The sequence below is a fragment of the Rhipicephalus sanguineus genome, chromosome 11 (genome assembly GCF_013339695.2).
Source record: "Rhipicephalus sanguineus isolate Rsan-2018 chromosome 11, BIME_Rsan_1.4, whole genome shotgun sequence".
Taxonomy (NCBI): Eukaryota; Metazoa; Arthropoda; class Arachnida; order Ixodida; family Ixodidae; genus Rhipicephalus; species Rhipicephalus sanguineus.
The window spans coordinates 38,885,039-38,912,451 of NC_051186.1; positions in this window are offsets into that span (position 1 = coordinate 38,885,039).

The window sequence follows — 27,413 nt, forward strand, 5'->3', positions numbered from 1 at the left end:
TCGAATCCCGGCCGCGGCGGCTACAATTTTGGTGTAGGCGAAAATGTTTGAGGCCCGTGTACTTAGATTTAAGTGCACGGTAAAGAACCCCAGGTGGTCTAAATTTCCGGAGCCCTCTGCTGCGGCGTGCCTCATAATCATATCGTGGTTTTGGGACGTTAAACCCCAGATATTATTATGAAAACCGGTAATCAAGGAACATTTGTACTACTTGCAATGCCCCTAGATTCACCGAATGAATCACAGATATCGTTTATCGCATACCGTTTTCTTCTGGTAGAGTGTTCATAGGACAGACGGAGCGCTGAAAGAACATGAAACGTCCGCCACATCAGGGGGGGGGGGGGACTAGCCTGCTCATTGCAGAGGGTGCTGCTGCTCGACCGTTTTTAATGATACCAAATTATTGATAGGGCAGCCATGAAATGCGAGAGGGAACTGATTGAAGCTTATCAAATGCAGAAAACATGGCCTTGATCGTGTAATTTCTATATCGTTATCATGAAAGGAGGTTGAACCTTTTTTAGAGAAATGAAATTAGAGGATATCATGAGCTGCGTTTTTATATGTATAGTTTTTCACGGCGCATGGGTGTTCTATTATTGGATTGTCTCATGCGCAGCGCTTTCACCTCTACTGCATCATGTGTGGCGCGTGTGCTTCTTGGTTTGCCTTTCGAGTCGTGTTGTTTCATTAAACTGTTGCTAGTTCCCTCTTGTATGTTCGTGCAATTTTCTTCTGTTGTGAACGCGTTCTTGAAGGCTGGAGTCAAGTTCTCCAAGCCGAACGTTAGCTCGAGTTAAAGTCCCTAGAGAGAAAAATCTAGGGACTTTAGCTCGAGTGAGCCCTCGGGCAGTGCGCAGAACACGTGCTCCGATTGTTAGAGGATTAGTCGCAGCCGACCCCGCGCCACTGTTCACACGCGCGGCCGTTCCGCCGTGTCATCTGGAGGGGCACGAAAGTGGACAAAGAGCCTCCTCGACGGCGTGCGCCGTTTACGGCTTCGGGGGAGATAAGAGACATGGGTCATGGATTGCGCGGCGCGGAAGACGAAGTTGCTTATGCACTTCAATCAATCAATCAATCAACCAATCAATCAATCAATCAATCAATCAATCAATCAATCAATCAATCAATTGTTGGCGACCCTCGGACCAATTTGTGTGTTTGCGAGCAATGTCGCCGCGCCAGACCGGCTGTACAGCGGTCGTCTCGTCGCGTGTAGGCATGCCTCATACAGTAGCCCGAACCCTCCCGGTGCCGGCGCCATCATTATCTGAACGGGGCCTGGATGCCGACCAAGCGGACTCTTCGGCGGCGCGGGTCTATGACTTCAAAAGGACAACAGTGAGGAGAGGTCCCGCGTTGACATTGCGTGGGGCGAAGGGCGAGATAACTTGTTCATTGTTGGCAACATTCGAACCAGTTGTTGTGTTCGCGAGGGATGTCGCCGCGCCAGGCCAGCTGCACTGAAACGGACGGAAGTTGTAAACAGGAGAGCCCTGGGGCACTGCTGTAAGTGTCCCACAGTGTTACGTGAACGATGTGTCGTGGAAGGCGGGCTCCAAAGGGGGCGTGTACACTGAAGGTGCCCCGCCTCTTTTTCTATCATATGATATGACGCACTCATTGGTCGAAATTGAGTGAGGAGTTTAAACAATGGTTCCGCCCCACATCACGAGTGTTTATAAACGGATGTGTATGTGAATGGAAGGGAGCGCGAGCCGGGCATCGGCCACCGCTGGACAGTCATGTATATTGATCCCATCTGATCTTGCCTTTTTGCTTTCAATAAACAGTTTTGTTTTGGAAGTTGGCCTCCCTGGTTGCAAGGTGTCTCCGGACGATAAGGAAGAGGCATCCCTAGTAGCGGGAAACGCCTAGCCTCCTACCAGCCTGGACAGATCTTAACTGCTGGGTTCGTCTTTCTTTCAAACTATATGTGCCTTCAGCCATTACCACCATGAACATAGCCACCGCGGTTCTCTGATGCTGATCCGATACACGTTTGTTCAATCAGCCACACCCTCGAAGACCAGCGCCAGCTGGTAGCGAGGGCTGTCGACGCGGCGAAAGCCTATGGTTTCCTGGAATGGGGAGACCACCCCAAAGACGATGCCTGAATGAAAACAAAATAAAGATGTTTATTCTCTCTCTCTCTCTCGGCCGCGGTGCTCGCGTTTTGACGGACGCTCAATGCAAGGGGCCCGTGTATGGGATGTCAGTGGACGTCAAAGAACCAGGTGGTCGAAACTTCCGGAGCAGTCCACTGCAGCGTGCCTGATGTTCATATCGTGGCCTCGGTACGTGAAACCCCAGAAATTATTACTACGCTGTACGCGACTTGAGATAAGTGCCTCCCCCCTTTTCTTTTTTTAATTTGCAATATGTAGGCTCAAAAACAAAACATGTATGAAACGTTTTCCAGTTTTCTGACTTGTATATATACTTCTCTGTGCTGTTCTCTGAGACCTTATTAAAAGCCCTAAATTTCAGCTTGTTAGCAAAGAGGATGCAGTGAAATCGCCTTTAAAACTTGTGGTTTCGATTTGCACGCCGCCGAAAAGTGGCCGTGAGCCGCCGCCGCCGATTCGTAACTGCTCCCACGCCGCCGCCGGTCGAAACCGCCACGCAGTTCGAGCGCAAAGGCATCGATGATGATGCGGCCAATCCTTTGCATCAGGTCGACGTGAAAACTACGTGGCTTTTTGGGCTAATTGGTTATGTGTTTCAGAATGGGGCAAAGCGCTAACGCACACAGACGAGGAAGAGCCAACAGGACAAGCGCTTGTCCTCTTGTCTCTTCCTCGTCCGTGAGCGTTAGCGCTATGCCCCATTCTTAAGTGAGAACTACGGCCGAGGCAACGAGAAGGGCAGATTTATTAATCTACAGGGTTCCTGTACTGTACAGGGCTTGTACCGTTCGCCTTCTCAGTCCTCTGCTTCGAAAAGCTCTGGCCCGGCGTCGTTAATCACCTCACGCAGGGTCCGGAGGTTTCTAGGGCACCCGATATCCAAGCCTCTGAGGAGGAGCTTAACGCCCTCCTGGCAGTTCATGTCCAAAGTCGAGTAAGGGCCAAGATCATACAGGTCGCTCATGCGGTTGGAGATCTTCACCGGCGTGAACGCTGGGCCAAGGACGAGACGAAACTGTAAAAAGAGAATGTAAACGTTCTTTTTTAATGGAAGTTTTCGTAGTGGTAAAAATGACGCGACTGTAGGAATCGTTATTAATTAAGTGCGTATATGGCATGCAGTTCGGGTGATCTGGTTGTGTCAAACATGACACATGAAACAACCTTATGACTTAAGCCCCGCACATTTTTTGAAGTATTTTTATTCCGGTGGGCTACTGCACCTCTACTGTGCGGTATGGCTCTTTATAGGCAAAAATCACAACGATAAAAGAACGACAACGCCGGTCCTTAGCCCACTTAAACGAATAGCTTACGCACTATTCTTGCTGCCTGCACTGTGTCATGCGAAGCCAAGTGTCTTACAGTCATGCAGACACACTTCTGCTCAAGGCTCGCTTGTGCCCTTGTGACACCACGCCTGTTAACTTTGATAACACTAGACGGTAAACCATGCGTCTAGCTGAAGATAACTAATAGTATCTTGCTTTCGCTAAGACTGTTTAGCTTGTCGTTCTAAGGCCCTCTACTTGACGTGAAATAATGGTTACTCTACTGGAATATTGTCGCCACAGCTTCCACATTGGTACATTCACTCTTCTGGACCAAAGCCGTAACCACAAGATTCAACGGGCGGGCGCGAAACTTTTTTCCACGGCGTTCCCATAATTCGCATTCAGTCATCTGCTGACATTTGCACTGTTGCTTACGTGGTTGCATTCAGTGGGAGCCTCGCACAAACGCTGTCCCCGTCCGCTCATTATTATATTTATTTCTCTTACTGCGCACACGATCTGTGAAGAGATATTTCTGCCAGCCTATCATGACGGTGCTTTCCGCTCCTCTTATTCCTTCGCTGTCGTCTTTGATAACCTTAGCATAGAACTACTCCCTTTCCTCTGACTTAAAGTAGATGCCTTATTTAATTTAGCTATTCAATACTTACACATTTGAAAGCCCGCCTCCTTATGGATCGAAGCCGCTCCCTTGTCTTCCATGTCGCCTTCGGAATCAGCCGACCACTCCCATCGATCACGAACTCGCAGCACATGGCGCTGTTGGCGCCATATTCAAAGCCGAGCGACCAGTGCATTGTGGATTCACGCGGGAAAGACTGCCCCATCGCTGCTTCAATCAGGTGGAGGGCTTCCTCGATTTGGATTCCCCGTCCAGTCCTCTCGCACAACAGAAACGCTCTGGTGACGTCTCTCTCGCCTGGTGAAAAGACAGTAGACGATCTGTTGTACCCACCACAATATCTGAACTTTTACAGCCATTACGCCGAGTACTGTGCACTCGAAAATTCGAGGTAGATGCCAAAAAAAAAGGTTGGCAAAAAAAAAGGTGCCAGAAAAAAAAGGGGGTTGACAACCACTATTGAGGCTGTAAAAGGCATGCTGTAGGCTTGTTCTTAACACGTTCCGCACGATGTGGCAGAGAGAACAACCGCTCAAAATATATTTTGCTTTGCTTCCAAACTGTGCCTATCTCGTTCTCGCGATCGACACCCACCGCTAGCGCAACTTACACCGACGTCCCTGTGTATGAAGGGTAACGAAAACTTTGATGGCGTCGTACCACTTAGACTGACGTGCAATGATCCGCAGCACCGGCAAAGCCTGCAGAGCTGCTCGGCAGCGAGCCCACATTCTATCGTTTTTCTCAGTGATCTAGTTGCCGAATTAGGCAAGCTTGCTGGCATATTGCGAAGCGTTTCTCATCGTTACGCGAACCTTCGAGGACATTAGATAATTTTAGTTTGACCGCACACGTCTTTGCGTTAGCGTAATAACGGGTTACCGTAGCCGTAAACGTGACAGGCCGGATAGGTGGGGAAAACGTGACGGGTAGGTGTAGCATTAAACGTGAGAGGCCGGATAGGTGGAGATAGGTGGGCTTATGATTACGAGGGAGTTTTGAAGTGAAGCCGGAACTGGTCATAATTGACGATGCTAGCGATTAATTATGCGATACGTTATAACAATTACTATTCAACTTCGGGGTTACGAGACAAAAATCTGCGAAGCTCTAAAAATGTTGCAAACGAAAATATCGCTATCAGGATTCCTTTAAGGCACGAAAGGACGGAGGCTTCCAAATAAGCTGTCCATTATACTCGTTTACAACCTAAAAAAAATATAAGCTCCACACACAGTGCGACGGCGTGTCCCCTTGTCACCTGTGAGGCACGGTCGTGTTTGATAGTTCCCGCTGTGAACGTAAGTACTTTTTTCTCGGCTAATGTAAACACTACGCATGTTAGGAAGCTGAACGTTCGTCGTTACTGCCTCCAACATTACGTTGAGTTGGGCAGCAATGTCAGGATACCTGGTGAAATTTACCACGAAGTTTGAGTTTTCGTCCTAGAACCGGTGACACAAACGTGTGACTGCATGGGAAAGTCAACTGTCTGAAAATCACAAGTGCTTGACGCCACGAAAATGTGTAAGCGCTATTGGATGGGGCATTTATGCAAATTTTCTATGGAAGTCACAGCGATGGTTGTGGGCGGAGCTCACATATTTTTTTTAGGTTGTAAACAAAGGTATATAGAGCCGGAAGTGAACGGTCGGCGGCATAGGCGTGCGGAGGGCATCTGGAGAGAGGGAAGCGGCGCCTGGGTGCGAACAGGGCCGCGAAGTCTGGCCGGCTATGGCACACAGCAAGCACGGTAATCGAAAAGCTCGTGATGCTGGACGTCATCGGGAACAAAGAGCTAAACACTGCGACAAATCATTTAGACACATCAGAGGAGATTCTGCATCAGTATTTTGTAGAGCAGCGGTGCTTTTTTCTCCAACATCGGGCCGCTCTAAAGGTCAGAAACGGCCATGAAAATAGCGCGTGTTCTAGGGGAACGCCCAACGCAATGAAATGCACTGGAGCTAATGCAACGTTTCAGATATACGCCTATGGGATTTGCGAACCGTGCAAGTCCGCATAGCGGGTGATGGTTCACAATGATACCTGCAGGCATTGTCTTGTCCAGATCGGTCGGGAGCTCTTGAGAGCCAGCCGGAAAGCCTGGCGAGACAGGTAGGCAGACTTCACAGGCAGACGTTCCTCAGCGAGCAGGAAGATGCTCGAAATGAACGCGGCTTCTCGAGCTTCGAGCATGTTCGTGCATGCGTTTGCATGTGTGCGTGTATATACACACACGCAAAACTGAAAAATTTAGGGGAGGGGGGAGGTTGAACCCACCCTGGTCTGATTACGCCAGTGGTTCACTGCCAGTGGAGAAATTGGCTCTACGCAATTCGACCCGGCCAATCGAGGGAATCCCTCCCTCCTGGTCTTTTTGCAATCTGGCTGTCTGCTCCTGCTCTGCACTTCTCAGTCATGCCAGAAAGAGACTCAGGAGTGTGTTGATTCGACAGTGGACACTTCACTCACTCTGCAGAACAAGGGAGGGCGAACCATGCGGGACAAAGCAGGCTATGTTCAAATGTTGGCGCCTTTGTGCCATCTCGAGCAATGACATTTTCGTTTTCCTGTCGTAGAGGTTGCACATCTGAAAATTTATATTACCTATATTTACGATTTTGGAAGCCTAAAACAGTGTTTTGCTGCCTATTTTTGGCGCCTAAAACGAGCTTTTTTAGTGCCTAAAAATCCGGCCTCTATTTATTACTGCACGCCATCAAGCGTGCAGGGTGCCGCTGCTTTTCCTTCTTTTTTTCCTTTATTTTTTGTACACATATTGCACACACCTCTATGGGACAGCGCCATCTAGTATATCGTCACCCAACTGCAGTTTGAATGCATCTCTATGGGAAAGCACCATCTATTGAATGATACGGGAGACGCGACGGCGGGGGCACGCCGGATGGAGCGACGACCAACCAGGTGATGCTATAAGGAGCTTCGCCCCTAAAAATTATACATATTTCAAAAATAAGGTGCCGCCTCTTTCATGGCCGATCCCCTGCGGCGGATTGCGCCAGGTTACTAAGGAAAAACCAACCAACCGACACACTGGGAGGGCCACTAGAGGGACACGGCAGAGCAGAAACAGACGACGACGAGGTGCGCGTGTGGTTCGCGGAGCGAGCCGTGGTTGGTGCTCGCGAAGCAGCCGCAAAGCGCGTCTGAACCGGCCAGACGCCGGTATAGACGCCATCAGTGCAGTCTACTGGCGTTTATTTGAACCGCCCTATTGTCCCTCCTTCCTGGACGCGTCACCAGGAAATTATTCTAGTGCACTATACGCGCAGTCATATAGTCAAGTATTCTAGGAAACTATGATATAGTCGGTAATGTCGGTTTTCGCTTGGTTCTTGGCTTGACTTCGTTTGTGTCGTGCAGCTGTGGCAAGTTGTGTAAAACGGCTGCGCTTATATTCTTGGAGCAGCTTTTTAGTGATAGGAAATCGTTTTCGAGAATACACGCATGTTAGGTGGAAGTTTTATTAGATTTTTATTCCTCCCAATGTCACGGCTCAGGAGGGCTGAGGTCATGGTCATCATTTTAAAATGATATTTGTTTTCGTCGTGTGACAGCAGGCAGATAAAACGACATTATCTTCACCTAATGTCATTCGTTGTTAATGACGTTAGATTTGCCGCGCGACAGGGGTATTAGAGGGTCGCTGAAATACTTTTCCAAGTAACCATCAAATGGCTTGATTAAAGGAACTGACTGCCTCACGAATCGACCACTGCTAAAAATTTCAGAATCTGTCAAGCACGAGGGCCTTACAGAGATTTATCGCACGCTGCGATTGCTTTCTGTCTTCCCTGCTCCCGCGGCGAGCCCGATGGAAGCTAAGCAGGGAGGGATGATCACGGGGGAAAGAAGTTACGTAACGCGCGCGTCATGACCTTGAGCACTTTTTCTTTCTTTTTTTTTCCTTCGAGCGCGCGGCTTCGAGCTCGGAGTTTCAGTGTGATCGAGAGCGCTCGCGGGCTCGTGGCGTCCTCCCAAGGAGGCCACTGTAACTATGCAGCTTAGGATGCTCCAATCAGTCAATGGCCGTGAATTTGGGTATTTGGCATCGTTTGTAGAAAGAGGATGGAACGACATCCAGCTGATTTTGAGAATTAATTGTAAATTCCAGGCCGTCGCCTGCGCTGTAATATTTGGCTCGCGTGTTCTCAGGATCCTCGACTACCGCTTGGCAACGTTTTTCGACCATGCTGGAAAAAGTGTTGCAGGGCCCCTTCAAGAATGGATACAAAAATTAGGACAGCGCGCGAATCGCAATTCGATAAGAGTTCAAGAGCATACGCTTAAAGGGACCGACAACTGACCAGAACGCGTGATTAGATCATGGTAGAAATGAAAAGAGCGTGAAATATAGTGACAGATTCGAGCGTGCTTTTCGCGCTGCGAGTAGGATTTATATTTTTAAATCGACGTTGAAAAGTAACGAAAACCGGTATGTCGCGCAGCATGGGGGAAGAGTCTTGGAGTTCGATTATGGAATCGATTAGTTTTCTTTACGTAGTCACGTAGTCTGATGCTGTCATGCGCGCCATAATTAGTCCTCAAGATTAGAGTATGTATATTATTATCTACTTAGGACAGGTAGTAACCGCGGAGCCGAACCATGAGAGTGAAATAACTAGAAGAATAAGGATGGGATGGGGCTCATTCGGCAAGCATTATCAAATCATGAATGGTAGTCTACCACTATCCCTCAAGAGGAAGGTATATAACAGCTGCATCTTACCGGTACTTACCTACGGATCAGAAACCTGGAGACTTACAAAGAGGGTTCAACTTAAATTGAGGACGACGCAGCGAGCGATGGAAAAGAAAACGATAGGTGTAACCTTAAGAGACAGGAAGAGAGAAGAGTAGGTCAGGGAACAAACGGGGGTTAAGGATATCATAGTTGAAATCAAGAAGAAGAAATGGATATGGGCCGGGCACGTAGCACGTCGGCAGGATAACCGGTGGTCATTAAGGGTAACTGACTGGATTCCAAGAGATGGCAAACGCGTGAGGGGAGACAGAAAATTAGGTGGGTAGATGAGATTAAGAAGTTTGTAGGTATAACGTGGCAGCAGAAAGCACAGGACCGGGTTGATTGGCGGAACATGGGAGATGCCTTTGCCCTGCAGTGGGCGTAGACAGGCTGATGATGATTATTATCTATCTCCTCTCTAATCTGTGCTGCTTACGTTGTAAAACGAGTTGCACGGTGAGAAGTGGCGCTGCCTTCGCGGCAGCCAGTGGACCATGTCGAGCCGCAGCACATGCGCGCGGAGTGCACGCACGCGCAGTAAACCGCCGCGCTCGAACACGAACCGCTCTCGCGCCGTTTCCAGCATGTGTTGTCACGTGTATATACGACTTCATATTCGCCGCGAATAGAAAAGTTCCGATTACAAATGTTTCACGGCGTTTTCCACGTTACCATTCCGTTATTAGAAACTGTGACCGCTAAGCTTTCCATTGCGCTAAAGAAAATAGGCCCCATAAAAATTTGTTCTCGGTCCCTTTAATAGCAGCTAATTATAACAAAGTTGGCCATAACGCCCAAGGTGGTCGCGTTGTCCCAAAGCGTCAACGGTGACGAGAAGTCCATGCGCGCACCAACGGCGAAGAACTCGGCGATCTGTATGAACATGCGAGCCTGGAATGAGCAGGACCATAGGTCGGCAGAAAATTTGGAGCTCACTCAGACTCCCTCTCGAAATGTATCTTGCGCTTAAAGCTCACTAAGACCCAGACTCACCAAAATTTTCCTCAGCCGGACTCACTCGGACTCGTATTCACTAAAACATTTCTCAGCTGGACTCACTCGGACTCATACTCACCAAATTATCACTCACTAGGACTCACTCAGACTCAAACTCACGGCTCGATCTGAGTCTGAGTGAGTCAGAGTGAGTCGACTCATGAGGTTGTAAGACTAGAATTAGCTTTTTCGACCATGGTGTCAATGCTCTTTAACACCAATATCCCACTTAATCGGTGCTCTTCTTGGCGCCTTTTGATATCGTGCCTTCCAATACGAGTTATCAGTGGTTGCAATCCAGTAATGACATATGTACTGAAACGGATGACTCACGCAAGAATTCTCCGTGGAAGAGTTTGCGGGGGGAGGTCAAGGCACTCCCCCCCTTCCCTAATTCATGCCTCAGATCAATAAATATTGAGATGACGTAGGAATGCTACTGCTTTGGAATATGCGCGAGTAGACGTGAGTATAAACTTGAGTCCAGCTAAGCCTGATAGTAATGCTGAAGATGTGTAGATAGGACCGTAGCTCTGCAGGGATAAGTGGAGCTCACTCAGACTCACTCAAGAAATGTATCTTGCGCTTGGGGCTCACTCGTACTCAGACTCATCAAAATTTTCCTGAAACGGACTCGCTCGGACTCACACTCACGAAAAATGTTTTTCAACCGGACTCACTCGAACTCAATCTCACCGAAATATTAGTCACCCGGACACACTCAGACTCACGGCTCGATCTAAGTCTGAGCGAGTCCGAGTGATTCGACTCATGAGTTTGCCGACCTATGGGTAGAACACGTATGTGTCCGCTCATGTGGACACGCCGAATCACTGGCGGGCTGCTTCACCGCTTCCACACTGGGACATTCTCTCTTCTGGACAAAAGCCGTAACCACAGGATTGAACGGGTGGGCGTGAAACTGCTTTTCTCCACGGCGTTCCCATAATTCGCATTCAGTCAGCTGCTGACATTTGCACTGTTGCTTACGTGGTTGCATTCAGTGGGAGCCTCGCACATAAGCTTTGTCCGTCCGCGCATTATTATATTACTTTCTTTTTCTTACTGCGCACACGATCTGCGAAGAGATATTTCTGCCAGCCTATCATGACGGTGCTTTCCGCTCCTCTTATTTCTTTGCTGTCGTCTTTGATAACCTTAGCATAGAACTACTCCCTTTCCTCTGACTTAAAGTAGATGCCTTATTTAATTTAGCTATTCAATACTTACGCATTTGAATGCCCTCCTCCTCATAGATTGCAGACGGTCCTTCTTGATCCAGCTGGCCCTCCCAACCATATCTCCAGCGCTGTCGATCACGAACTGTGCAGTGATGACACGGTTCCTCTTGTACACGAACGCAGCGGTCCAGTGCATCGTGGATTCGCGGGGGAAGGGCCCAAGCACGTCTTCAGCCATTTCTAACGCATGCTCGATGTCAATGCCTCGCCCCGTACGTTCGCATAGAAGGTATCCCTTGGTGACCTTGTTACCTGTTGAAAAGACAGAAGACGAGTCTGTTGTACAAACCACAATATCCGAACTTTTACAGCCCCTACGCCGAGTGCTGTGCACCCGAAAATTCGAGGTAGATGCCAAAAAAGAGGTTGGCAAAAGAAAAGAAAAGATACAAAAAGAGGGGGTTGACAACCACTATTGAGGCTGTAAAAGGCATGCTGTAGGCTTGCTCTTAACACGTTCCGCACGATGTGGCAGAGAGAGCAAACGCTCAAAATATATTTTGCTTTGCTTCCAAACTGGGCCTATCTCGTTCTCGCGATCGACACCAACCGCTAGCGCAACTTACACCGACGTCACTGTGCATGAAGCGTGACGAAAATTTTGATGGCGTCGTACCGCTTAGATTGACGTGCAATGAGCGGTGATCCGCAGCACCGGCCAAGCCTGCAGAGCTGCTCGGCAGCGAGCCCACATTCTCTGGTTTTTCTCAGTGATTTAGTTGCCGAATTAGGCAAGCTTGCTGGCATTTTGCGAAGTGTTTCTCATTGTTACGCGAACCTGCGAGGACATTAGATAATTTTAGTTTGACCGCACACGTCTTTGCGTTAGCGTAATAACGGGTTACCGTAGCCGTAAACGTGACAGGCCGGATAGGTGGGATAGGTGGGCTTATGATTACGAGGCATTTTTTAATAGAAGCCGGAAATGGTCATAGTTGACGATGCTAGCATTGATTATACGATACGTTATAACAATTACTATTCAACTTCGGGGTTAGGAGACAAAAATCTGCGAAGCTCTAAAAATGTTGCAAACGAAAATATCGCTATCAGGATTCCTTTAAGGCACGAAAGGACGGAGGCTTCCAAATAAGCTGTTCATTATACTCGGTTACAACCTGAGAAAAATATAAGCTCCACACACAGTACGGCGGCGTGCCCGCTCGTAACCTGTGAAGGACGGTCGTGTTAGTTCCCGCTCGGAACTTAAGTACTTTTCTCTCGGCTAATGTAAACGCTACGCATGTTAGGAAGCTGACGGTCTGTCGTTACTGCCTCAAGCATTAAGTTTGCTTGGGCAGCGATGTCAGAATACCTGACGAAATTTACCGGGACGTTCGAGTTTTCGACCTAGAACCAGTGACACAAGCGTGTGTCTATGGGAAAGTCAACTGTCTTAAATTCTCTGATGCGCTTGACGTCATGAAAATGAATAAGCGTTATTGGATGGAGAATTTATGCAATTTTTTTATGTGAGTCACAGCGACGGTTGTGGGCACATTTTTTCTTAGCTTGTAAACAACCACATAAAGCCGAAAGTGAACGGTCGGCGGCATTTTTGCTCTCCACGCGTTTGGCCTACGGTTCCCTGGAGCGACAGGCAACTGGAGAGGGAAGCGGCGCCTGGGTGCGAAGAGGGCCGCGACATCTGGCTGGCCGGCTATGGCACACAGCAAGCACGGTAATCGAAAAGCTCGTGATGCTGGACGTCATCGGGAACAAAGAGCTAAACACTGCGACAAATCACTTAGACACATCAGAGGAGATTCTGCATGAATATCTTATAAAGCAGCCGTGCTACAGCTGCGTTTGATAATTTTTTTTAACACGAAAGTGTTTTATGCCGGGGTCCACCAAGACTTTCATGACGTGTTTCCGTCACGGAAATACGTCAGCAAAATGAACGCCATCAGATGGCGAAGAAAAACTATAAGAAAAAGTTGCGTTGACAGGAGTCGAACCCATGACCACTCGTTCCGCGACGTGGGCTGGCGGGCGTTTAGCCTAAGGTCCCTAGATTTTTCTCTAGTACCGACAGCTGCCTCCTTTCCCGGCCCTCTCTCACGCGCAGCCGGTGTCTGCCGCCATTTTCTTCCTAACTTGGAAGATTTACAAAGTCACTTACGTATAAGTACATTAGCCACGCATCTTTCAGCGGACAATATGCTAACGTGACGCGCCTTTCTTCTCCCGCCAATCCCCCGTCATTAGTGAGTGGAGGACGCGTTTCACGAGGTGCTGGAAAAGTATTAGGAGGAACATGGCTACCGAAAACGAGCGTTAGCCAATGAGATTCGTCGGCGGGCTCTTTAATGGTTGTCGGTACTTAAAGGGTACTGACACCTTTTTTCGAAGGCGAGTTTACTCTGTCATACAAACCTCATGTATCCAGAGGCGGCTCTGATCAAGTGTGAAACTCAGCAAATGCGGTAAGATATTTTGATATTAAAGTCAATTTTTCCATGGCGCACCTGCTGACATCGACACTAGCTTGACATCAGGCTACAGTACAAATTCTGGTGACTTCACGCAGCAGTCTGGCTAGTTGTGATGACTTTAGGTACCAAAACTTCCGCAATGGCCGCTTGTGCATCACCAACGGAGCCATGGTGCGGTGCGAAGCGGCCGTGGAAACTGTCACTATATATTGCGCGAGCACGTGACGAGAAGCTCATACCGTGTTATGAAGTTAGGGTGCAATAGGAACCTAAACTATAGCTTTTGAAAAACATACTGTAATTACTTTTTGAGGGCGCTACTCGCGCTTAGCGCTACCTTTCTGGGCTCTTGAGGGCTTGACCTTTGATTTGACGCAAAAAAACGACAACTGAAAATATTCGTGTCAGGACCGCTTTGAGAGAGAAGAGGAAAAAATCTTAGCCACTGAGCTACCGCCAGACACATTACGGAGGCTACATGAACGCGCCTTTTATCTTTCACACTTTCCTCTCGCAGTACTCTTGCATAGATGGATGGATAGATGCTATGAGCGTCCCTTTTATAATGGGAGGTGACATGTGTGCCACCAGGCTCGAAAAAAAAAAATGCCGCCGTTGCCGCGACTGTCCCATTCGGCGCGTTTCTATTGGTGTTATTTCGTCAACGCTTTAAAAGGCTCCTCACCAGGTTTGACAATTTTGAGCTGACGAGCGCAATGCATACACTGGGCGTTCACGATCACGTCTGCCAAAATTTGCAACGCTACGCGCCGCAGAAATGGGTCAAATTTCAAGCTGAACGCTGCTTGCCCTCCTCGCGGGCGCGCGCACAAAGAATGAGCGGATGACGCACACGATGGAATGGCCCTACGTAGGACGGTAGTGCTGTGACGTCGGTCCTCTACGTAGGCGACTGTGCTCTGACGTCGCCAACAGTAGCGCGTGACGCCGCGATAATTATTCTACACGACGTCTAGTTTGTGTAATTTGTTGCTTGAATATACCGTATATGAATAAATCTTGAGTGCAATAATAACACACACAAACGAAATGTGTGCGTTTTCTTTTTTAATTTTTACTGCGAATCGCAGCGGGATGCGAGACTAATCTACCTCCGTTTCGCATGCGCTCGTGTTCTCGCGCTTTGCGCATCGTGCAGGCGCCAACCCTTACAACGAAACTAATTTTGTACCGCGTTCCAGCGCTCATTAGGCTCACTTATCCTCCCGCGTCTAACTAGATGTTCATGCGGCACACCGCTAGTCTCGCGTCCGTACAAATGTCGCAGCTTTGGTGCTCAGTAATAGGTTGAAAGCCAAGTGATCGGCGAGGGCGCATTCGGCATAACTTGCAGATATGAAGCGCAAACAACGCCGCCACAACACCGCTCGCGTCTCGGGCTGGTTCGGGCACGTCATGCGCTCGTGAAATTGTGTGCGCATGACGTGTTAATGCGTATGCATCATGTGATTCTCCCGCTCGCGTGCCGAAGAGGGCAGGGAAGGGATTTGGCTCGCGAAGGCTACACGGGGCGGGCGGCACGAGTTTCAAGCTCGCATCCTCGCATCATGGTTTCGCGCCGCCTCAAAACATTGCTTTTCTCAGCTTCTAATGGACCGATCAGAAAAATTCTTGCAGCATACTGCTCTTCATTGGGCGCGCAACAACTTCCATTGTCTAACTAAAATTCGTCATGTCACCTGGTGGGGGTCCCTTTAACACACCTTGAGGTGGAAGCTTTAGCTCAAGCAACGCATCCTCTATTTTTTTTCAATACCAGTGCAAACGCTCGCTCATCAAAGGGAGCCGTCGGTCCGCCTTTGTTCAGGGAGTTTACGTGGTTCGATGCCACGTAAGGGGTAGGGCTGCTTGCGTCACACGTGCGTCTAAGCGCTCAACGCTGCTGCTGTGGTAGACGCGCCGTCCCTCTCCTATAGGCACCGTACACTGACCAGAGGGAGCTGCGTTGCTCGCACTGGCCCGTCCCAAGTTCGCTGGCGTTGGCCGTTAGGGGCACGCAGAAAACAGACGCGCGAACGCGTACCCCGTGTATCCCGGCCGCAGTCCGCCCACTCATTCAGAGAGGGAGACGCGCACATCGCGTTCCATTTTGAGCAACCCCGTCTCATTATTGCGTTTTTTGTCCGCTAGGTTTTGCGTTCTGGCGCTGCAGTCGCACTGGAAAACTCGACTGTACGGTGCCTATATCACGCGTCTGTCAGATTTTTCCCTTCGTACTCCTTCCTTCGTGGCTCGAGGCAAAACCGCCGCACCGCGCAGCGCTCGTGAGGCATATATTAAAGTCCTCCCACGCAGTAGCGTCGCAGTGACGCGTCCCGTTGATAGAGCCCATAGCGCCACGAAAGGAGACGTGCCATCTCAAAATACCGCGTCTTTTTGTGAGCCAGCGTGACAGCATACATAGTAATCATGAGGGATGCAAGACGCCGCTCCAGGGATATAAACGCAACTGAACAGATTAACTCCTCCGACTTCCTTTGTGGGGCACCGCCTAAAGCGTTCTCTCCCCCGAGAACGCAAAGCCGGCGCGAACACTACCGGAGGAGGAGAGTAGGAAAGGACCAGAGGAGAGGGTGGTGAACAGTCGGATCGGGCGCATCTGGCTGGCATTGAAAAGAAGTCACAGTTTCGCCGCAACGGCGAAGCAATGAATGCGATAGCAACAAACTGGAATGTAACGTGAAGAACGGAAAGCAGGTCGAAATTGACAAGCGCGTCGCTCGAGCCCAAAGGACGCACGAAAAGAACGCACACAGGACGAGTGCGAACTATCATGCGTCACAGCTCGACACTTGAAGCGCACTGCCCAAACATAAAGCAGGACGCACGAAACGAACGATTAGAGGAGGAGCTGGCCCAAGACTCGCTCATAGCATCCATCCATATCGAAAAATAGCTCCCCAACGCTAGCCTGGCTGTCGCACCGCGTTCTCCGCTCGCCCCGTGACAATTAACGGCCAGGCAAAAGGGAAGACACGACGCGCGTAGCGTTTCTCTTCGCGTTTCACGACGCTTTGAAGGAGTGCACATTGAGTATCGGTGTTTACTTTGCGGTTGTAGATGTCATCTTTGCGCGGGATTCACCATATGCGGTGTCCACGTATACCTTGACAACTTCAGCTACCGCAATGGTTAAATCATGATCATGGGCGTTAGTCGTCGGTACGGAGATGTGCCACCAGGCGTTAACCTGGGTGCGTCCACATCAAGCGGTGCTATATCTGCCAAACAATAGACATTGTATAAGCTCTCACATACCAATGCACTATAAACAATCAACTACGTCTGTGACGACACGTTTCACTTGCGTGTTATACCGATTCCTATGACTGAGGGATCAGCCATCTTTTTCTCCAGTATCGGGCCGCTCTAAAGGTCAGAAAGGGCCACGAAAATAGCGCGTGTTCTAAGGTAACGCCCAACGCAACGAAATCCACTGGAGCTAATGCAACGTTTCAGATATACGCTTATGGTATTTGCAAACCGTGCAAGTTAGCATAGCGGGTGATGGTTGATACCTTTTGCCATTGTCCTTCTGGTCAAGCGTCAGAAGCGCGCAGGAAGCAGAAGAGGCGACGGAGGCCTAGCAGGAAGTGAAGCAGGACCGGGTGGTAGCAAGGGCCGGGAGCACAAACGGCAGTGACGCCCCGAGGTCAGCGGCGCAGCAGCAGAACAGCCTGGAAACGAGGAACGCGGGTTCCCGAGCTTCGAGCGTCTTGTGTGTCACGCGCTGCACGAGAACTACACTCGCGGACAACTTTTCTTGGCAATGAAGCGAAGGATACATAGCCACAATGCACGTATCCTACCGCTAATGAATGTAGTCCCACAATTGCGTCGTAATTTTCTGCGTGAGGTATATAAAATACTCCTTTATTTTCTACATGTAGCTTTTTGAGACGGAACGCAGCGCACACAAGCGAGATATTTGTATTTCTTTTACTTTATACGTTGTCACTTTTCGTTTTTGCGTGCTTGAAAAAGTCGCGCCTTTTACCCGTACCTCAGACGCTAAGCAGCGTTTGCGTCGAAATGCAACGCTAGCCATCACTTTCCACGGCGTTACGAGACGCGCGCCAAACCGGACTACTTCGCGTAGCAGCACATGTGCAGGCGCTCCGCCCCCGTAGGTTTCCCTTCATTGCCAAGAAATGTTGTCCGCGAGTATATTGATGGTGATAGCCATGGGCCTTTACATTTTCCGTGTCCAGGAAAAAAAATTATACATATTTCAAAAATAAGTTACCGCCTGTTTCATGGCCGATCCCCCTGCGGCGGATTGCGCCAGGTTACTAAGGGACAACCAACCAACCAACAAACTGGGAGGGCCACTAGAGGGACACGGCAGAGCAGAAACAGACGACGACGAGGTGCGCGTGTGGTTCGCGGAGCGAGCTGTGGTTGGTGCTCGGGCTTACAAGTAACACTGAGCGTTATAATTTTCCCAAATATACTCGATCATACCGCACTAATATAATTTGATTATACATTTCCGAAGAATGTTAAGCTATTGCCGATTACATATTTAAACGGGGCTGACCCGAAAGTCGAGGCTTCGATCCCGGCCGCGGCGGTCGCATTTCGATGGATGGTAAGTGCTAGAGGCTCGTGTACTCTGCGATGTGAGCGCACTGTTAAGGAACACCAGAGTGTCAAAATTTCCGGAGCACTCCACTACGGCGTACTTCACAATCCTTTCGTGGTTTTGGCACGTGTTATCCTACAACTTATTATTATGTCATTCATATTGTCACGCCTAACACGTTCAAGTTATCACTTTTCCAAGACACCTAAGCAAAATTTAGTGGATGTATTTGTTGAGCATCGCGCGCTACAATCTTGGCAAATCCCACGAAGTGGCAAATCCCACGCTACAATCTTGGCAAATCCTACGTACCCACTACGTATCCACGTAGTGGGTAGGCGGTACAAGGCGAAAAAAAAAAAACGAAACAAAAGTAGGCGATGGTTAGCTGCTTGACTGATTCCTCTTGATGGTTTGGATTCGTACCAACACGGTGGTTGTACACTTTTTTTAAAAAAGGGGAAAAAAAACGGAACATTTCGCACCCGTTGGGGAGTTCTTTTGTTCCGCGACAATAATCGTCGTCTGGCTTGCTCGCTTTATCCGTCCTGAAATAAAAATTCTCGCCACTTCCTAATAAAAAAGTCACAGTTTCACTGCAAGGGCGAAGCAATGAATGCGCGATAGCAACAAATTGTAGTGTTACACGAATTGAGGCTGGCAGCTATCCGATCTCGCGTAACTACAAACCGCTGGTGTAAGAGAATACGGCCGCTCCAGGGAGCGATGCTCTCCGCAAAGTCACTTCGCGTTAAGAGCGCAGCACGTAGAAGGGTATACGAGCCGCCCGCTGTCATGGCTTTCGAGATAGCACGCGCGCCAGCGATCGCGGCCGCGCCCTTAGTTCAAAGTTGCTCCTCGCGCGACGCGACACTTCCCCCCCCCCTCCCGTCTTTTAAGGCTCCTTAAAGAAGGCCGGGCGTTTCCTGTCTGCTTCGACGGCAGGCCTTCCCCGAGCGGGGTGATGTTATCGCATGCACCCTCCGAGCGATGGGCCGGCTTGTTTGAACTCTGCTTCGGCCGCGTTCGTCGCCCCCGCTCGCGCGCTTTTACCCGCGGTAGAACATACAATGCGCGGGGGGATCTTATCAACTTGGACTTTATACGGGAGGGACATGACGGCGACGGCGACGGCAAAAACACGTCGAGACTGTCCATATAATTGCTATCACAATAAAAAATTATATTAAGACCTGTATGTTGCAGTACCGTAAAAGTACTGAACCAATGGTAGGCTGCACCCGCTGTAAAATGGCTCTCCATATAGCACTAAATCTCTACACAATTAACGCAAAATTGAGAAAGAAGGTTTGCATGCGTCGTCCTCTCGCTATTTATACACGAAATGACCCGCTTGAGGTCTAAGGTGAGGCTTACCTTTAAATGATGAGGTTAAATGTTATGAGTGCGGAATTTTGTATAGCCAGCGTTTTGTCTCTGTTGAATTGAACAGTGTACATTGCGAAGCTCTTATTTATTCCTTTGTGTGTAATAAACTATGCACTTGTTATTGTTGTTGTTCTGGGAGCATGGCTCATACCCAGTGTAGGCGATTGACCGAGTAGTGGGTGGGTTCTTCATTAAGCCCCATAGGGTAACATTCTCAGGTGCTATAGTTAAATAACATATATTGCTTTGAATTGCCAATTATCAGAAGTGAAATATTGAAAGCCGGCAGAATTTAGCCAGATTTGTTTTTTTAGTCTCAATGATAAATTTCTCAACGGCGAAGAAAACATCTTAGTAGCTGTATCCCATTGTATACTAGTAGTGCATCTCGAAATTTTATCAAACTTACGAATTACTCTCTATTCTCAAAATATTCTTTCCTTTGGGGCGTCTTCTCTGGGCTACAACAACAGGATAGTCTACTTAGCCGTATGCGAATTTCTTGGTGACACAAGAGGAATTTCTCGTACATGATCAGGATTTGGGGACATGTGCACGTAGCGCCGTCTCCCGTCGGTAACAGCGGTGGCTTGCCGTAACTGAATGGGAAATAGGCGAAAAGAAATCATATCTGACGAAAAAGCTAGTTATCGAAAACGACGCCCGGTTCTATACACCAGAGGCTTATTTGAACGTTTCGTTAAAATGACCGTGTCGCACTAGAAACCTCGTGGCTTCCCAGAGTGTTTAATATTTTACAATGGGGCCCCATGTGTTTCTAATGGGCGGTGTTCAATTGTCCTTGGAATCCGCAGGCTTTGTAGTGCGATAATGCAATTTCACCAAAATGTTCCAGTAGGTCTCGCCTGTATAGAACCCGGAGTCGTTTTTGATAACACTTTCAAGAGGTATGATTTTTTTTTCGCATATTTCCCATTCAGTTATGGCAGAAAGCCGTTGATGCTGCCGAGAGATGGCGCGACGTACAGAATCCTTATGGTACTTAGGAATTCCGCCCACTAGTTGATTTTTTTTATACCATCGCATAATTACTATTTTTATTGCTATATAAAGTAGCCATTCAATTTTTGTTTATACTCTAGGCGACCAATTTATCCTTCATCCTTCGTATCAATTCAAAATTTTCCCGTTGTATTAACCGCCGGTTTCATGGCAAATCCCCGGTAGTGGGTTGAATCTAAGAAGCCAGGAACAAGCATGCAATCAAGTGGCCCCAAAAGAACGAGAGCCGCTCCCGGAATTCCCGCCTCTTTCTCCGTCTCGCGCTGCCGTCTTTTTGCGCCACCTTCGTCATGAAGATCAACCAACCAGCCCAGTTTTTCGCAGTACTGCACTTGCGACGCTTGTACCACCGTGTGAGGTGCTGCAAGGGGTTATGCAGCCTCACCGTTACGTCCGTAGAGCACCGAAGTACTGTTTAAAACACAAATTTCTACATTCGGTAATAAAGGAATAAACGGCCCCAAATAGTCATGTAGACAGATAAGGTTTTTCAACGCCAGGGAAGACAAATAGTAATCCAGTTTCTCCATAGGCCAAATCTGGCAGCCCTGGCCCTTTCGTCTGATTCTCAAGGTACAATCTTAATCAGGTCCTGGTTAAACGCTAGCTATATCCAGGAAACCAGACGAAAAATGTCCGGTATATCCTGGCTATATCTAGCACTTTAAGCGGGTCCCGATTTAAAAGTGTAGTGCAGCGCGGCAAGGAAAAAGGAAATACAGAAAAGCCGCTAAAAACAAGGAACAGACCCCAACTTCAAAACCGATTTTATTATCAGATTGCGCGAAACACATATTCGTACGAAACGAGCAAGACAATATCCTCTTCAATAATTTCACACGCGAGTACATAGTGGTGCGAGTTTGAAACTCACTCCGTAGCCATGCCGATTGCCGAACATCAATAAAATCGAGAGGAAAAAGAAGATGGCTTTCACCTTCGAGATGTCATAGGCAAAAGCATAAGCTCATGTGTGGTGAATTCCTGTATATCTGACGCGAGAATTTTGCGATATGTATCCCTCAGCGTTTCCTAGATCCATCGTTAAGTCATTAAACACATTCGTTGAATAGAGTATCTTTGACAGCAATAAACGACAGTTTTTTGAAGCCCCCTGCCATAAGCTATCGCCCGTGTCGCGTTCTAACGGCGACTCGTATACACACCCAGACATCTAGGTCGACGGTATAGGTTTCCGTAGCATTTTTTATGATATCCGCGATAAGCCAGCTAAGGCCATTCGACGCGCCCAGGGACGCTGTCGCGTCGGTAGCACGTTCAAAGGCATTTCCCTTGGCCCTTAAACTCCTCGCAGGTGAGGTTGAGGGCGAGGTAAGGCGTGTCGCATCTCCTCTTTACGTCTTCCAAGTGGAGGTTGAACAGCAGCAAAGCCACGCGGCGCCGAAGAGGTTGTCCTTTCTTTTCTCCGGCATCTCTGGCACTCTGAAACTGCAGGGACGGGCATGTTGATTTACACGTGACCGCGTGTTGATGTAACGTATGAACACATAACGTTGTATCTTAGCCACATCGAAACCTTACCAAAAAGAAAAAACATCAACAACAGGCACTGCGGTTCTGCAAGTCGAGCCGCCGCGCCTCCCCCCCCCCCCCCTCCACCCTCTCCTTCCGCATTTGACTACGAAATAAATCAGGCGTCGCAATGGATGCAAAGTGAAAATAAGGTACTGGCGTGCTTCTCACAACGGCCTGCCTTTGGTCCCCGGGTTTCCGCCGGTAACGGTGGGAAGTAAATGCTTCTCGGAATGCAACATTAGGGGTCCTCGGCCTCCATGAGAGTCAAAACCCTGATGGTCATTATCCCGCACATTGTTTAAATGACAGGACAGGTTCGGCTGAGTAATATGGGGCTGACTTGGCGCCTCGCTAAGATGATCTAAAGGGGCTCATCATCCAGGCTTGTCACCACTAGTGCGAAGCCGGCCTAAATTTTTTCTTCTCAGTCGACTGAACTTATCTTCCCAACACCCACGAAAGCTTTCTACACCTAACGTGTCTTTGTAGTGCCTCCAGGATCGGCGGCATCGCAGCTCTCTGCCCCTCACGTGGTTTTGCGGCACTGCCTCCGAAATCGGCCCACGTCTGACCAGACGACGATGTCGTGTGATGACATACCATGTGACTTCAAGCTATGCGGCATCATGATGTAGCGTAATAGTTCGTGTTCGACGCCGCCGACGGTGACCTTTTGCGTTTGATGAGCGTTCTAAGGCTTTCGCCTTAATAAAGGAAATTAGTGGTTTATCAAGTAGAGGGTATATTGCGGGTCGGTATCCTCTTTCCTATTGGGCTCTGCTGCCCACAGAGGAGCGCGTAGCCGCAGCTTAGTTCGAATCAGCCGATGAATCAAAGCGGCGCATGCGCAAGCCACTTCCTGCTCCGAAGCAGTGAAAGAAACCTCTCCGTTTTATGCAGTGTGTAAATTAGTTGTGGTCCGCGATTGTGCGCTTAACCATCGCAGAAAGAAGCGCAGAAAACGGAGACAAGGACCACATGTGCACAGCGCAAACTATTAACTGAGATTTAGTGAAGCACACACACGTGCACACGCACATACACACACACGTATATACACACATATGAAGTGGTACAGACGCAAGTCACAAACAAAACATTACATTTATTCGACGTTTCGACCGGGGACCGGACTTTTTCAAGAGTAGAGTTGACAGGCACATTCGCTGGATTCATACACGTTAGCTCCGAGAGAGTTGCGAGGCAAGAGTTCTGTCGTGTACGCTCACGCCAACCGACGCACGACCACTCCAGGTGTTTGCCTCGCTTGCTGGTGCTGCCGGTGCGCTCGCGCGCGCGGGGCATTCCTTGCTACTTTCGTCCCCAGCTCCTCCATCACGTGTTCCTCTTGTACCTTCGCTACAACCTCCTCTCGTTCGCTTCTAGAAAAGCTAATAAAGACAGTCTCCCGCCAGCCGCTGTCTCGTGTGGTTCCTGCGCCGCGGGGCTCCGAATCTCCCAGCATAACAAGTTCTATTACAATAACAACAAAAATTTTAACAGCGCAGCTGTAAAAGACGGCCGTAGTCTGTCTAGTCTGTCCAACGTGGACAAAAAGCTCGCCTAGCAACCCGTTGCACAACTGTTCGCCTGCTTCGCTTGCCCATACACGGCTCCGCCACCAGCTCGCCTGCCTGGACATTGCGCGCAACCGCTCGGTCGCGCCAGAGGTGACGTCATGGCCAACTGCGCACGCGCTCATTCGTTCCATGTAAAGCCGGCGCGTGGCGGTAGCGCGCTAGACGCTGACATGGGGAGATCGAAGAAACCAACTAGCCCAATACCTCACTTTGCTCATGAGATCGAAGAAGGTTCGCACTGCCGATGAGGAAGCCGCTTACCGGGAATCGTGGCGCGCTGCCAAACGAGACTATTGGACTCGACTCGTTTCGAGTTGTCCACGACGTAGTACGGCCGAAATATCCTGGACTCGACTGAAGTTGGCATCACTTGGCATTACTTCGTATAACTCTGCATCACTTCGTATGACCAGGACCAGCTAGAAACCGATCAGCTCCGCTGTGCCTTTAGCATTGCGCCGCTAGTGCAAGCTCCGCCCGGCTTTTGTTATTGTTATTGTAATAGACCTTATATATATATATATATATATATATATATATATATATATATATATATATATATATATATATATATATATATATATATATATATATATATATATATATATATATATATATATATATATATATATATATATATATATTAGACACAGGTACCGCCACCTAGGGCTCCTAAGCGAATGTTTTCTTATTTTAGAATATTGCGACGTGACTTAAGGTCACGAAACGTGAAACGCACCAACCCTGCTGTCTTCACGTGTTTGCGTATTTCGTAGCACAAGTTCGTTTTGTTGCTTAAGACAAAAAATAGCGAGGTTCGCCGAATATGGCGGCACCGAAACCCATCTGTAAGATAGTCCGTAGTTGGGCAACGAAAGACGTGCTGAAAATCCAGACAGCGAGATACAAGGTTCCGTTTAGTGGTTAGCGCTCAGGAAATCATGTCGCAGGCCACTGGATTAGATTTTTTTGAGCTCTAAACACCAAATGAAACCTTGTACGAACTTGCAGTTTGGACTTTGACCACGCATTTTCACGAGTATTTGTGTGCATGTTTTTCGATAAATCTTGGGGAAGGGCGAATATTCGGGCGCTACGAAAATTCGAATGATGACTACAGTATTCTAATTCGCTTCGACACTAATTTAGATTATTCAAAATTTCCGAAGTATTCGAAATGAACTATTATATGTATATTTGAGCGCATATAATCCCCTGTAAAGGTGGTTTCACTGCAGCGTAGGACTGCTAGGCCGTGAAACCACTTGTCCAGGAAAAATGCAGTGCCGCGAAGCCATTCTTCAAGGTTAAATATACATATTACCTTCACCTCAATTAAATATTTTTGAGGTTCAAGAGCATCTTATACGGTCTTATATGCACTAAGTATCGTAACCATTAAAATTTAACGTATTGTACCAGTTATAACTTGCACCCTACTGCTAATGAAATCTTGCTACTATTCAAAGTTGCTTCCACTTCACTTCGAAACAAAAAAAGTCCCATTCACACATGCCTAGTTCCAATTCCAAAAGATATTGTGCAAGTTAGGTGAAGACACAAATGCTAACTTTTCCCAATAATATGTTATATATACTATTCGAACTATTCGAATTAAAATTATTCGACCAAATGGCTATTCGCTTCAAATTCGCTTCGAACCTCAAGCTTACTATTCGCCCGTCCCTAGTAAATCTCACTTGGCTTGCGCTGTGTACGTGTAGTACTTTTCTTGGCTTTTGCGCTGCTTTCTACGATGATGCAGTACCAACACGCCCAGCATGCCTCTCTTCTGACGTGCACATACCTTGGTTGCGAGGCTCCGCTTGTATTCCGAGAAAACGACGAGATCTTGCCTAGTACTGAACACGTATCCGGCTTGTACCAGAGCGGTGTTTAAGAACTTAGACGTACTGTCACATATCTGAAACAGAACCAAAATCAGTCACGACTTGACGTGTCTAAAAAGATTCTCGAAATGGACGAACACACTGGTGACGCGGCACTTTCCCGCGCGTCGCTCACCGCTCGCGAGACACCGCTTTTCTCTCTTTCTCCCGTGGAGCGTCAGTGTTTATCTCCCGCCGACCGAATCGCTCCCTGACCTATTTTCGCCGCTGCCGCGCAAGCAAACCACGAATCAGCGCCTGCTATTTCTTCTCACACAGGTGTCGTCATAGCAACGAGGCATTGTTCTCCTCTCCCGCGCCACCTCTCTCCGTGTGTCGGGGAGAAGCCACGAGCCGTCGCACGCGCGCACCTCGAGACTTCTCCCGTGACTCTCGCACCGGCAATGTGGACAGCGTGCCGCTGCTTGCCGAGTGGAGGCGCCGACCGGCGGGACGCCATGGCGGCATAATTTCCGCCAGTGTGCACGTATACTTTAACATGTGCGGATACGATAATGGCTGTGCAGAAACTTTTTGCACACTTCAACGCACAATACTCGGTCACAACCAGGGCTCCGTGTTTTCGGTGTTTATTTTTCTTGAAAATCGGCGGGTGTTTATGGGAGCTTATATTTTTGGTGGAAATACGGCATTTATCGGAGTTTATTTCTCGTAAATCTCCAATTCTCCGAAATTCAAAGTTTTGCATTACTCTCGAAACCCCAAAATCTTAGGTCAATTCATATCTGAATACTAAAACATCAAAACAATCGACGCGCATTTTATTTTTCTAGAAGGTTTGAATGCACAAATACATATACGCACAAGCGAAATACTTGAACACATAACACCTGTATTTGTGCGTATAACAACCTTATGCTTAAAGCTTATTATAAAACATGCAAGCATGCTTTTCGAGGTTGCTGTCAGTGATCGAAGCACGCTCCTTTCGATTGACGACTCTCAGCTTTTAAAATGCCCTTTCAACGTCAGCGCTAGAAACAGAAAGCGCCAGAAGACCCAGCGCGCAGCAAGAAAGCACTGGCCGCTGGACATTGTGAAGTCTCCAAAACGACAGGGGTTCAACATTGTTACATATTTCATAGCACTGATATTTCCCAAATCACTCGGGAGATGGCTCATGTCCTCAGTTTCAAGAAGCACTAATTGAAAAATAGGCGCATAGGTTTCGAACGCGCAGGGCAGCTCATGCTTCACATTTGGATTCACAATTTGAACACAGTACCAAAAGAATTCTTTGGTGTACTGGTGTTGATCGCACAGGTTGCTCTCGGATGTCTGTCTCCACTTTTCGGCGACAGCAGCGTAGTATACGTGGAAGTCTGCGAAAGTCGTTAAGCGGTCAGTCTCGTCAAGGAGGTCCAACAGACTTGTGAAGTCTGATGCGAAGACCTCGGTTGGATGATCACGCCATTGACTGATGAGTGCTTGCAAACGAACCCCCAGTATGGGATAAACTTTGCGTACCAGGGTACTTTCTGCCTCAACTTCCTTAATGATTGAGAGCAGGGCACACGAATGGGTCTTCAGAAACCTCATATTAACGAGCAAGTCGTGCACAGCTTCAGGCGATGAAATAAGACTCTTGAGCTTCTCACACTTCTTTCCCTTGGCTTTGTCCCTTCTCAAGAAAGACAAAATGGCGCGCCAGTAGTCCAAAACATCTTCATGAGCTTCATAAACAGAGAACCAACTCGACGGACGTACGGTTTTCAGCGACTTGATGGACACGCCCATGGCCAAGCACACAAGACCAAACTTACGCCGTAGCTCCCGCGACGGCTTCAACAGGGCAGGAAAGTGCACAACAAAATTGTGAACTACGTTAAGCGAGCTTGTCTTGATTTCATCCTCCAGAGCGTTGTTGAAAA